This window comes from Equus przewalskii, chromosome 3 (genome assembly GCF_037783145.1).
Source record: "Equus przewalskii isolate Varuska chromosome 3, EquPr2, whole genome shotgun sequence".
Taxonomy (NCBI): Eukaryota; Metazoa; Chordata; class Mammalia; order Perissodactyla; family Equidae; genus Equus; species Equus przewalskii.
In genome coordinates this window covers 70,788,060-70,802,864 of record NC_091833.1, presented here as the reverse complement: position 1 = coordinate 70,802,864, position 14,805 = coordinate 70,788,060, and the positions used below count along the sequence as shown (strand labels likewise).

Here is a 14,805-nt window from a genome sequence, read left to right as displayed (position 1 = left end):
CTGGAGTTCAGGAAAAAGTCTATAGCTTGATTTGGGTTGTGAATACCCAAGTATGTACAGTTGTAAAATTTGAGTTGTATACTTAATATTTGTGCATCACATTAAATGTATGTTGTACTTCTGAAAAAATATGTAGCTAAGGGGAAAAAAGAATTACTATGAAACTGAACCTAATCAAACACAAAGAAAAATCCTACCAAATTAATTTTCTCTGGAACTAATGCAAACCAAAGACAAAGGGAATTATTAAAATAGTCACTAGTAAAAGATACTCTACCTTTAAAATCAGATGTAAAATGGACACCTGACTTCTATAAAATAATGTTGGGTCAAGGCTCCATTTATCTCCTTGCTTTCATAAGCATCAACTCTCACCAGAAACCCATCAAATCAATTGATGTTCCTGACATTGGTGTTAGCTCATTTCTGTATCTAAAAGTCTTTGAGGTACTTGGATTTCTCCTCTTCCCTTGTGCACCATTACCTGCCAAAAAGCTACAAATACCTTTACAGAGAATTGAAGGACTGTATGCTGAAATTACTTGCACTGTTTTTTAGCCCTATTCAATGGGACCCAGCCTCTAGCCATTGGGTTGTATCTATGAAGTGGCTCAAACCTCAAAATAGAGCAAGAGACCAAAATTTTACATTGCGATGGCTGATAATATCTTTCAATTTTTCTAATTCTACAATTTGAGCAAATTTTAGTCATCTGACTGACTATCTTGGCCCTGAAAGTTGATTTACTAATCAATGCCTGAGCTCCCTCTTAAGTCAAGGCAACCTGAATGCCGCTTCCTCATTGCTTAAACTATGCTGCTTTGCATGGTTAAAGAGACGATTGGTCTTTACAGTCTGAGACCCTAGGACTCCCACTAATATCAGGCATTCCAACTCCATGACAGCAGCCTCCTTTGTCATTCTAGTCTCCAAAGAACAGGTGCTACTAATCTCAGAGAAGCAATTGTCCCCATCACTAGGGCATTTCCAATGGCTTCAATCTATTAATATTCTTCCGGCATGTTGTTTTTCTTTTTCCTATATCTAATGATGTCTTCCTATTAGAATGCAAATATGGCTAGAACTTAACGAAGATTATTGTCAGACTGAGGAAACTACTTTTTTTTTAATTTCAAAAGAATACTAAATTTTCTACTACCAAGAGATTATGACCTGATATTGAACTCATTGCTTCCTATCTGATAAGTGATTCAAGGGTGAAGTCACTATTAGAATACTCACATGATGTCGAATTCAAGAGGCCCTATTGTCTTACACTGGTGATCTAGTGGTTACGATTTGGCACTCCCACTTCTGCAGCTGGGTTTGTTTCTCTCATCTGTGGGTTGTTGTACTGTGGCAGTTGTGTGTTGCTGTGAAGCTGAAAGCTATGCCGCTGGTACTTCAAATACCAGCAGGGTCATCCATGGTGGACAGGTTTCATCAGAGCTTCCAGACTAAGACAGACTAGGAAGAAAGACCTGGGCACCCACTTCCAAAAAAACTGGCCATGAAAAGCAGTGGCATAGTGGCAGAAGGTGAGAAGATGGTGCAAAAAGACCAGTCAGGATTCCACTCTGCTCTACACAGGGTCGCTATGAGTTGGCATCAACTCAGTGGTACTAACAATAAATTGTCTTGCATTTATAAATCTTTTCCATGAAAGATACCGTGCCAAATTCAGGAGTCTTTTTCTGACTAGATGGTTTAGTTTCTCTTAATTTCATTTTGACAGATACTGTGCATGTATCCTCAACAATACTTATTTCTGACCACTGCTGTAGTTCAAAGAAACATACTTGGAAGGATACGTTTTACTGGTAAAGTACATTTTGCTCTTGCTTGCTCTAGGACCTGTCTAAAAAATGTGTCTGTTGTAAATTGAATAATACTGAAGAGTGTGGTCGTGAATTGACCTTTCTTTGGGGACTTTATCCATGCTCTTTCGAAATAACCTCTACAGAAAAAGAGTTAAACAGCTACTTTGACTTCTTGTGAATACTATTTGCACACAAATCAAATATTCCAGCTTCACATATATCTTTTCCTTACTTCATTTGCTTAGTTTAGCCTGAAAGGTAGTCATCCATTGAAACAAATTTATGCCCTAAAAAGCATAGCTAACACAGTTTTACCATAGAAACACACACAAGAAACAAAAGGCAATTTATACAAAGTCATTTACAAGTTATTTAAGGTGTATTTGCTTAGTGTAGAAGAGAATTGTTTTGCTAATTAACAGTTACTATTTCTTGAGACTATTTTCTTTTAGCTATTACATGTATTTTTTCTCATATGTGCTTCTATTGCCCTCTTTTTTATCTTAAATATATATTTAAGCTGCTTTTTTACGATTCTACAATTTTAACTGTTAGTCTATGCAGTGCTTTTCAACAAATAGGAGCTGTAAGCTAATGAACGTTTTGTTTTCTTGCTTAAGTTTTACTCAAATATATTCAGAGCTCCTCCATCAAATACAAATTTAAATAGAAATTCAGAGAAAAATAATTACAGATTAAACCTTTAGAAATCATACCTTGATTTTTTTTGTGGGGAGAGGAGGACATTTAGCTGACAGATTTAACTGAAGTAATATCTTGCACTTACGGATTCTGAGTCAAAACAACTCTAACTATTATTTTAAGGCATTTTATCACTTTCCATGGCATTTTTTTTTTCTGCTTGTTTACTAATTTAGAAATTTGGATTTGTGTTCACGAATACACTTTATTCAATGAGATAGAAAAATTATGTATATAAGAAGTGCATAAGTAGCAGTTGGCAAATTATAAGGTACTAACTAATAAACTTAGTAAAAGTGATAACTTAGATCTCAACAAAAATTTCTCAAGTGATTTTGTTCTTTGAAAAAGCTTAGGATCAAATTATATAAAATACTCTTTCAATGTGTTCCAGTTTATTTTTCTATGATACACACTAGCTTCCTAAACTAGTTTTGCTGAGAAACCACTATTTCAAAGGCAGTATTCACAAAACCATATCTCTTGATCCTTTTATTCTTTTTGTCAAAACCTTATCCTTAATAAAAAAAATTAAACTATGACAAAAAATGATACCTATTGTAGTACTCCTCTTATCACACGGTTTTATACCACTGAGAAAATATTTAAATACTTTATGGTTTGTTTTAATATTTGTAATACAGGAATGATACATATCTGAAGTGGTGTGCTGATAATTGTCTAAAACCTGACTTTTGATGAGGGGAGACTGATTTGTAGTGTTTGGCAATTTTGTGGTATAAATGACACTACTGAAAGGAGAATTGGAAAGAGATACATACAGTACACTCGTGCAAGCTGGTGTGAGCTGCCTCCGGCACAGCAGTCTCTACCTCAAAGAGGAGTTGTGAGGGAGTTATATAATATTTTTTCTTCAAGAATTATGCATATGATGATGTTATGCAACAATTTATTATAATTTAGAAGTCTATAACTCTAAATTATAGACTCCTTTAATCCTCATTACTCATAGTTTTGCTTACTTGTTGATTCTACTGCTTGAAAGACCCCCTTCCTATGTTTTCTTAGGGTATCTTTCAGCTTTCATGAGGTAGTTTATCGATACTGACAGGGATAGCAGAAATAGAGAGGAGCTGAGTAACCATAATGGAGACGAAATTAACAAATTTATGCTAATGAAGAATTATAGTACAATTTCAAGGCAGCACACCACTAAAAGTAGGGGAGATCTAAGATTAAGATTAAGATTTCCATCTTATAAAAAGCAAAAACTAGGAAAGGCATAGAAAATGAAATTTAATATAAGAATTTGACTTTAGCCAATTATGCCAGTGGGTTAAACATTATATGTTCCTTTTTCATCTGGTTAGGCCTGATTTCAGAAAGGCAGACAGTTGGAAGAGAAACATGGGCATGTAGTGAGAAAGAACAAGGAAAAGATGAAACCTGCGAGATAAAGCTGGAACCTGTGTTGGTCTCCCACTGCCTCTAAGCTGCCAACATTGGTGATTCAGATAACCTGCAGGAGAAGCTGACCACTTTCATCATGAACTAAATATGCACCTGTTCCAGGAGTTGGCGAAGCTGAAGGAAGACATGAGGGCTCCTGGAGGAGCTATAGACCCAGATGCTTTTGCAAAACTACAGAGTGAGCTTTCATTTCAGCAAAAATTTATGAGCAACAACGGGATCTGGTGACTGTACCCACCTTCCTAGTATGGTTGCTGCTTCACTTCTGCCCGGCAAACCTCATGCAAGTTCACTTGGCTCGTGGTCACCAAGAATAGTATATGGAAGATAATTCTTTGAGAGGAAACATTTACCTATGCAACCTAAAATTTCTTCAGAATGTAAGTGGCTTTCAGATGAGCTTGTCCATTGATAACATCCTGACAAGAAGGATAGGGGATAGGAAGCAGTGTTACAATCCCCAAGTGTGGCACTGCTTCTAAGGACAGTGTGACCACAAGTCAGCTGCCAGACTACCTCCATCATTATGGTTTTGATCCTGTCCACCGATCATAACTGAGTTGTCTTCAGATCTGCCAGTGTGCTTCATCCAGCTTCCATAATCAATTTTAATCTAAGACAGTTGATTCTCAATTCTTTCCAGATCAGCAGCCTTTAAGAAGTCCTGCACTAAATCTCAACCCAAATAACGATGGTGGTGATTAATGGAATCAATTAGATTTTCTTCTCTTGAGTAGAACAAGATGTAGGTTAGTCATTTACTTAATTTCTAGTAGAAGAAAGAAGCTAAAAGTCACGAAGAAAATATAATGAGAAAGCAGTAGAAGACTTGTACAAGTGAAATCCATGGATAAACAGAAATAATGCCAAAGCAGAAGATTTAAGCAGGAACAATACTCCTGATTGATAACCGTAACTCATAGATTATCTGCTAAGCAACTATTGCTTTTATCTGCAGGTCTAGAGCAGAAGGCTTTACAAATGAATGGCTAATTTAAGGCTTTGTGAATATTTGGGATTAGTGGTTTATGAGTGCTTAATGAGTACTTGGTTCTTTTATTCTTCCCTATGTTGAGCACACAAACAAGTTAACTTATTTTAGCTATTTCTAATATATTTTATAAGCTACTTGATTCTATTTATAGAGTCTCCTATTTTCTATAGTAGAACTGAATAGTCTTAAATAATATAGCAAATATATATTACATGTTGGATTTTTTTCTAATTGACACTAATTATATATTAAAAGATTTTTTCATCAGAGAAGAAAAGGATATTTAAAAGAACAAAAATATATTTAGGTTTTAGTCATGCTAAACATAGTTTTTAAGAGAATGCATTATTTAAAAGACTGTATTCAAAAGGAAGTGAAGAGGCATTTCCAGAATGGTAGAGTAAGGGCCTCTATAAAGCTGCTCTTCCGTAAAGCAATTAGAACACTAGAAAAATTGTCAAAATCAACATTTTCAGACCTTTGCAAATTGATCAAAGGCTTTAAATAATCTGAGAAGCGTTTCTTCAAAAAATGTAGCTGACTCCCAGTAGCAAAAGAACTTTGTGGCATTTTAACTTGCCTCATTACCATCCCCCTCTTTCCAGATTTGTATTAGCCTTAAAACACAGCAGTCTTACACCCATGACAACTGTGAAAACAAGCAGCCTACCAGCCACTGGAGGTGACAGAATGGCATTGGGGCTCCCCTAACACTTCATCCCCAGATAACTATTTGATCTGTCTGGAATCACTCTGACAAAAAACCCATTCATAGGAATTGTCTTTATTTGACCTGACTCAGAGCTCCTTCAATGAGAAATCTTATTCCCAAAGCATTTACTGAAAATAATTAGCCTGAAATTATTTAACATTGCAACTGCCCTAGATGGTGACACTATTTTTGGCAAACAAAAGGCTTCCTACAATAGTTAAAAGGATGATTGAGGGAACAAGATGTCCATAGTGGGCTTTGGAAAGGAGAAGGCTATATTCATGTGCAGATTATACTCATGACCAGCAAAGACCTGAGAAAGCCCTAATCTCTGATGTTTGGCTGACCTTGAGGCACTTGGCAAACAAGAAGTGGGGACTGAGGTAGAGTTGCAGACTGCTGGAGCCTTGAAGGAGTGTCACACCACAAACACACAGAGCCCCCTGGAAAACGAGGGAGATATATTCGCAAAGGCATTTGATCATTGGCTGATGAATAACAGCGAAGCAGAGACTTCAGAAGCTGCACATGACAACAATTACAGACATTACAGAATGAGTCCAGAAAATCATTAAACAAACAAAGAGCAACAATAACAACACAAACAACAATAACAACAAACTTTGTTGATAGATTATTCTAAAGTCCAGAGTTGCCACATTTTTTTAATGTCCACTTTTCAATAACAAAATATAAGACATACAAATAAATAGGAAAATATAGTCCAAAAACTTGAAAAAAACCACAATAGAACTATACTAGATGAAGCCCATCTGTTGGAATTATTAAACACAGTATTTAAGTCAAGTATTACAAATAGCTTGAAATAACTACAGAAAATCTTGTTTAGACAACCAAAAGACAATGTGAGAACAGTGTCCTACTAAACAGAGGATTAAAATAAAAAGTTAGAAATTATTTAAAATAACCAAATAGGAAATCTGAGTTGAAAAAGAGTAAAATAACTAAAGCTAGAAAATCACAACAGCAGATTTGAACTTGCAGAAGAGAAAATCAGTGAATTTAAAGATAGGTGAATTGAGAATATTTAGTCTGAGGAACAGAAAGAGAAAGTACAAAGAAAAATAAGCAGACACTCAGAGACCTATCAGACAACACCACTTGTACCAACTTACACATAATTGGAGTGCCAGAGATAGAAAAGACAGAAAGAGAAAGAAAGAATATTTAAAAAGTAATGTCTGGGCCAGCTCTGGTGGCCTAGTGGTTAAGTTCAGTTCCTGGGTGTGGACCTACACCACTTGTCAGTGGCCATGCTGTGGCAGTGGCTCACATACAGAAAAAAGAGGAAGACTAGCAACAGATGTGCACTCAGGGTGAATCTTTCTCAGGAAAAAAAATAAAATAAAGAAATAACGTCTGAAAACTTAAGTATACATATCAGTGCATATATATATAATATGTATATTTATAATTATATTTGTTTTTTGCTGAGGAAGATTCAAAATAACTGAAATACGTCTATAAAACACTCCACCTAACAAAAGCAGAATACACATTCTTCAAGGGCACGTGAAACATTTTCCAGGAAGACCATAAGCTAAGCCATAAACAACTACCAATAAATTGAAAATGATTGAAATCATGCACAGTATTTTCTAAAACCACAATGGAATGATATTAAAAATCAATAATAAAAGGAAGTTTGGATTAGTCACAAATATGTGGAAATTATGCAGTGTACTCTGAAATAACCAATGGGCCACAGAAAAAATCATGAGGGAAATTAAAAAATATTTTTTAAAATTTTCTACTCTGTATTATACTATTACGGTGTTTACATGTCTTAAATTTGTCCAAGCCCATAAAATGTACAATAGCAATAGTGAACCCTGACGTAAATTATGGACTCTGAGGGATAACCTGTCAATGTACATTCATTAGTTGTAACAAATATGCCACTCTAGTGGGGTATGTTGATAATGAGGGAGGCCATACGTGTGTGAAGGAAGGAAGCCTAGGGGAAATCTTTGTACCTTCCTCTCAAGTTTCTTGTGAACCTAAAATTGCTCTAACTAATAAAGTCTATTAAAAATAATTTGAAATGAATGTACAACATACTAAATCTTATATGAGACAGGAAAGATAGTGCTTAGAGGATAATTTATGCCTTTTAGTGTGTACTTTAAAAAAGAAAATAAGATCTTAAATCAATAGCTTAATCTTCCACCTTAAGAAATAAGAAAAAGAAAAGCAATCTAAACCCGAAGCTAGAAGAAGGAAAAAAAAAAATAATAAAAGTTAAAGTGAAAATAATAGAAACAGTAAATAGAAAAACAACAGAGAAAAATTAATGAAATCCAAAGTGTCTTCTTTGAAAAAATCAACAAAACTGACAAACTTTTAGTTAGATTAACCAAGAACAAAGAGAAAAGACTTCAAATAATAAAATCTGTAATGAAAGAGGAGATATCACTAATGGCATCATAGAATAAACAGGACTAGAATTATATAATCTTTAATAAATGGACAAATTCCTAGAAAGACATAAACTACCAATACAGTGTTAAGAAGAAATAGAAATTTTAAATAGACCTATAACAAGTAAAGCACTGAATGAGTCATTTGAAAACTCTTCACAAAGAAAAGCCTAGACACAAAAGGTTTCATTGGTGAATTTTACCAAATGTTAAAAGAAGAATTAGTACCAATCCTTTACAAGTTCTTCCAAAATAATAAAAGAAGGGAAATACTTCCTAAATTCTTCTGAGAGATCAGTATCAACCTGGTACCAAAACCAGACCAGTAAATGACAAGAAAAGAAAACCACAGACTAATATCTCTTATGAATATCGACAGAAAAATTCTCAAAAAATAACAGCCAACTGAACTCAGAAACATAAAAAGCATTATGCACCATGACCAAAGTGGGATTTATTCTAGGAAGGAAAGGTTAGTCTAAAATCCAAGAATCAATCAATATCATACACAGCATCAGTAGACTCACGACAAAAAATAACAAACATATGATTGTTTCAATAGACACAGAAAATACGTTTGTGAAATCCAAGAATCTTTCATGATAAAAATATTCTACAACCCTGGGATAGAAAGAAACTCCTTCAATATATAAAGTTCATGTATGAAAAAATGCATGCTTAACATCATATTTAATGGAGAAAAGATCTTTGCTTTACCTGTCATATCAGGAATGAGACAAGTATGTCTGTTCTTCATACTTCTATTCAACATTTGACTAGAGGTTCTAGAACTGGCAAAAAATAAACAAAACAATAAGAACAACAAAAAAGAAAGGCATCCAAATTAGAAAGGAAGAAGTTAAATTGTCTCTACTCACAGGTGGCATAATCTTGTATATAGTAAACCCTAATGAATTTAAAAAAACCACTTAGAACTAGTAAAAGAGTTTGCAAGGTGGCAGAGTACAATATAAATATACAAAAATTAATCACATTTTATACACTTGCAATGAACAACTCAAAAGCAAAATTAAGAATACAATTCCTTTACAAAAGCAACAAAAGGAAAAAGTATGCGAACATAAATTTAACAAAAGTGAAAGTTTTATACACTGAAAAGTACAAAATATTTTTAAGGAAATTTAGATATGCCACGTTCATAGGGTGGAATACTTAGTATTACTAAATGGGAAATACTCCCTGAATTTATGTACAGATTCAACTCAATTCCATTGAAAATTCTAGTTCCCTTTCTTTTTTGAAAAAAAGTACAATTATTAAAATTAGTACTCTATAATGTGCTAATGTACTTATTTGTAAAGTCAATTGTTCACAAAGACTAATAACCTACTACATATTAAACACTAAAAAAAGTCATTATTCTTGCTTGTTGTGAATCCATGAGTGCTGTGTGTGTGGGGGGGTGGGTGTGTGTGGGTGTGTGTGGGTGTGCGTGTACGTGTGTGTAGGGGCAGAGAGAAGATGTCCCTCTGTTATACATAAATATTCTTGTACTACACAGTACACTTTATATTTAAAAATCTTTTTAATAATTAACTATGAAAGATATAATTTGTGAAAATTTCGTCTTCATTTAATCTTATCTTCATCTTATGTTTGCTATATAGAAATAAAGTTTATTTGAAATATTTATCTGCAGTAAAACAATCTTCACTTGAGATCATAAGGAATCAGAGTGCTTCTTTCATCTGTTTCTGACACAGAAGGATATAATCACTTTTATTTATTTTATTTATGATAAAAGAAAGGGAGAGGTTAAAAGAAACACATTTTTAAAATTTCTGTTTTATTTTGCTATGTTTTAGAGTGCACTACAGTTTTTTTAATAGCTAAAATATGTAGTAGTTTCATAAGTAAAACTAGATATGCCTTTTATTTTTTATTTATTAATTTTGGTGAGGAAAACTGGCCCTTAGCTAACATCTGTTGCCAATCCAACTCTTTTTTGCTTGAGGAAGATTGTTGCTGAACTAACATCTATGCCAGTCCTCCTCTATTCTGTATAGGATGACGCCACAGCATGGCTTGATGAGCAGTGTGTAGGTCCACTCCTGGGATCCAAACCTGCGAAACCCGGGCCACTGAAGCAGAGCGAGCAAACCCAACTTCCACACCACCAGTCTGGCCCCTAAATATGCCTTTTAATAGTCACATTGAATAGGATACTCCAATTAAGAAATATTTCAATAATGAAACATTTCAAATAGAGATTATGAAAGATATATAACGTTCTTTGTGAAAATTATACCTTTTTACATTAAGAAAATTATAGTAAAATGTTCCCAGTTAAATTACTTAGGTATTTCATCAGAAAGCTTATGCAAGATGGAAAAAATTCTTTAATGGAAATAAAATATGTGTGAGTCAAATTAACAGTATTTAATGAGATATTTTTCATAAAATTATTAAATGATATATTGATTTAGAATAAGATCGTAGTAAGTTATTTTTATTAGGTGTTTAACAATTCAAAGAAAATAATTCTCATGAATATTGACACATATTTACAATAAAACATCGAAGAAATTCAAGCCAGAACCATTCAGAATCTTAGGCTCTACCCCAGTAGACAACATGAGCTAAAAATCATTAGTTGTGATGGTTAATTTTATGTGTTAACTTGACCGGGTCACTGAGTGCCCAGAAATTTGGTTCAACATTCTGGGTGTGTCTATGAGTGCTTCTGGATGAGATTAGCCTTTGTTCTGGAAGACTGAGAAAAGCAGATTGCCCTCCCTAAAGTGGGTGGGCCTCATCCAATCTGTTGAAGACCTGAATAGAACAAAAAGGTAGAGTAAGTGTAAATTCACTCTCTCTGCCTGACTCTCTTCAAGCTGGAACATTGGTCTTCTCTTGCCTTCGGACTCAAGCTAGAATTATACCATTGGCTCTCTTGAGTGTCCAGCTTGCCAACTGCAGATATTGGGGCTTCTTAGCCTCCACAATCACATGAATCAGTTTCTTATGTTTTATATATTATTACATTATGTTATATAACAATTGTTTTATGTACTAAATATAATTATATATAACAGAAAATCACATACATCATATATTATGTGTGTATGTGTGTATCTTTATATATATCTATATCTCCCTTTGGTTCTGTTTCTCTGGAGAATCCAGAGTACTATACCAGTGTGTTGCAACTATGTGGCAGGGGCTCATACATGAGACGGAACCAATGTAGTAAAATTAGATACAAGGTGAAAAAAAATATTAAGGCCAGTGGCAAAGTTTTCTTGAGATTAAATCAACTGGAAAGCTTGCCTTTAGACTCCTTGCATTCTTGTGTGAGAGCTGGAAAGATATTTAGAAAACCAGCATAATAATACAAAAAGAGGAGGAATATTTGTATTTACCTAACGCCAAACCAATATGGAGATAAGGTCCAAATCTCTTTTCTCACAAAAGAACCTTTATTTTAGACTAGGTTGTTTTCTGTATTAAACATGTATATCAACTTATTCATATTATGTCAAACCCAAAATTGCACCAGAAAATGTTAAGCAGGCAAGCAAGACTATTCAAGTTTGTTGCTACAGCGGAGAGAGGCTGGAGTTCAGTCTGACCTCGCCTCCACTGAAACATATGTTTGAGAGATTCAGTAGTGGAGAATCTTGGCTTTTCCCAAAGAAAAAGTATGCTTTGTCTTATCTACACGACAAGTGGTATTTTTACAACTTGGAGCAAGGCACTCACCAAAATTGGGTTCCTGCCCTCCCACAGAGACTGGGATATAAGGCACTGTCTTCCTAGATGATTATATTTCAAAGAGATGGGTGCCTGGTCCTCGAGAAAAACAGTCCTAGGTTGTAAAACTGGCAAAAGACTTTTTAAAAGATTTACATCTCAAAGAGGCAAAAAAAGGATTTACAATTACAAGATTTGGTTTTGGTTTTGGTTTTATTTTATTTTGCTTTTTAAGTAAACACCCTAAGAAAAGGAAGGTCGGGGTCCTAGAGTTGGGTAAGAGCCAGTCCAAAGTTTCATCAAACTGAGGGGAACATTAAGGCCCTGTTGGTCAATTGATAATAAATCTCCTCTCATTATTAAGGGAGAAATCAAAATAGATCACTTTCTTCAATTTTTTTAATATAGATCATAATTTCTCAAAACTTTAAAACATATGTAACAACAGCTAAACACTTAATAAATTTAAGCCTTTTCTGGATGTAGTTGGACTATTTTTCTTAAGTGAAAGAAAGGATGATAATAGCTATTAATAACTCCATCAAAATTTCATTGTCAGACATTCAATAACTCATTCAAATAATGAATACCTCCAACTTCTCCATTTAAGAATATTTTGAAAATCAGTGTGCTGGCCTTTATTAATGTTATTTGCTGTTCTAGGGAAACTAACAATTTAGACTGAGGTGGAAATAAAGAAACATGGCTTAGCTAATTAGGATGATTTAGAGACGTTTAAATTTTATATAAGATTCTCACAGATTGTATTATGCAGAATATATTAATATACTATATCTTCTTTTTTTGTGTTTTGTTTTCCCAAATGCCTTATAACTACAAAACTACAAAGCAGATTCTACAATTGACACACAATTTATATGTGGGATGGTACCTTGGGAGAAAGAAAATCATTTAGCTGTATCATTGTCGTTTAGCGGTACAAAGATCATGCTGGAATAGCTGTATGTCTACTTTGCCAATTTGAGTAAAGATGTTGTAATAAAAGTGAGAGCCAACAGGGGTAAAAAAAATCTCACGTGTGTCTTAAACGTTCACATGGAAGTGGAGAAACACTGCACTCTTATTGCTCTTAAATTCCTCCTTTATTTTATCTGAGCATTCCTCTGTGCGCTTTCAAGCCCAGCAGGGAGTTTCAGAAAGAGGCAATAGAGAAGAGACTTGAGAAGCCAATATCTGAATAATTTAGGTGGCACTAAGGAGAACTGGGAGTCATTAAAAGGCACTATCTAAGAGCAAGAGCTTCAAGTTGTGAGTATCATTAGTGTGAGATCCAATATAAAGCAATCAGGAATTCCCTTATAGGCCTGGCCACTGAAACTGTGGAGCATAGCTATTCCGTAAAATGCTGCAGTTGGTTCTGCCTAGAGCAAAGCCTGCCGTTACGAATGCATCCAAATTTATTCACAGGCACCTGTAAGCCGCTTTTTTTTTTTAAAGAGAGAATCGGTATTTAGACTAAGGACAATGGCCTTTCATGCAGGTGAATTGACTATGGTATTGGGTTTATCATCATGATATTTTCATCATCCTTCTCCTCTTCCTCATCATCATGCAGGTCCTTAAAAGAGAATTAATCTTTTTAAACCTACCACAGTCTTCCTTCCTGACTTTCACCACCTCTCACTTTACAAAAGAAGAACCGAGTTTTTATATGCACAGGATTTTGAAACATTTGGGAAATGGTAGAAATCATTATGGCAGATGCATAAGAGAAGCTGAGAGAAATTTATGTGCCAAAGATGGAGGGACAAATGGCAGCTGTTTTACACTTCTTTCCTTAGAGTGTTGATAACTAAAAATGCTAATATCTTTGGGCTATTGCACCCACTTGTTCTTCACTGATTTGAAATCCCCGAAGGAAATTGCATTTAAATTAAAATCTATTTGCGTCAACAGCAAGATGTGAAAACAGACATTAGTGACTAAAGGCAAAATTAACATTTAATTTAGCCTTTTTTTCTTTTTAGTCAAGAAGAAAATACCAGGAAGGAAGAAATATTTCCTTTTGGTACTGAGAGAAATGTAAGAATGGTGTAGAAAACGACAATTAAATTGACCTCCAGACCAATAGAAAATGAGTATCTATTAATTTCTGTTCACTAGAATATAGTGTATTAGAACGGTCTTGATATTTTCTTATATATTTGGTGGAGTTTTCCCCTGAAATTTTGGGGAAGTTTCTTGGTCACTATTTTTCTCTGTGGGAATGCGTAACAGATTCAATATTTTTAAGAAAGGAATGTTCCGTTTACCATTTTTTCTTCTGTTGATTTTGCCAAGCTGTGTTTTATTTTATTTTTTGAAGTGTCTGCCCATTTTATGTAAGTTGTCAACTGTATTGGGATAAAATTTTTCATATTTTGTTATTATCTTTCAAAACGACTCGAAAGTGTGCAGTTATTCTCTCTCATGCCCCCACTGCCCATTTTTATTGCTAATATTAGCAGTTGCTGATTTCTTTCTTTCTTTCTTTTCTTTACCTGTAACATTCTAGAGTTTTATAAATTTGATCAGTGGCTCAAGCTTTTGGCTGAATTGATTTTCTTTTTTGAACGTTTGTTTTCTAGTTCACTGAAAAATCATTATTGTTTTCTTTCTCTGCTTTGATTTGCTAACCTATGTCTCGCTATGGAGATAGTGGCTTTGATCAATTATGTAAAGTCTTTCTTGTTTTTTGCTATATATATACAACGTCATTTATAAATTTCTCTTAAGTCACTGTTTTAGCTGCATCAAACATGCATTTATATATAGTGATGCTATTGATATTGATTTTAAAATATTTTCTATTTCTTCCAATATGTTTCATTGAGATTTCTTCTCAAAACCATAAATAATGCAGATGGGTATTATGTTATTTCCATCTAGTTGGAGATTTCTAGTTGTCCTAATTCCACTATGATCAGAAAATTCGTCTCATATTATGCCAATCCTTTGAAATATTTTGATGATATCTCTATGGTTGAGCAT

The 14,805-nt window shown here is 34.1% G+C and overlaps 1 long non-coding RNA gene across 2 annotated transcripts in view; it reads left to right on the top strand.

Moving 5' to 3' along the window:
- The first annotated feature begins 1,353 nt into the window (after positions 1-1,353).
- The window catches only part of LOC139082307 (uncharacterized), a 50,116-nt gene continuing 36,664 nt past the window's right edge, over positions 1,354-14,805 (top strand). For both annotated transcript variants that reach the window (XR_011538183.1, XR_011538182.1), the window contains exons 1-2: positions 1,354-1,538; positions 1,736-1,820. This is a non-coding gene — a long non-coding RNA (uncharacterized lncRNA). The remainder of the gene's footprint in view (positions 1,539-1,735; positions 1,821-14,805) is intronic.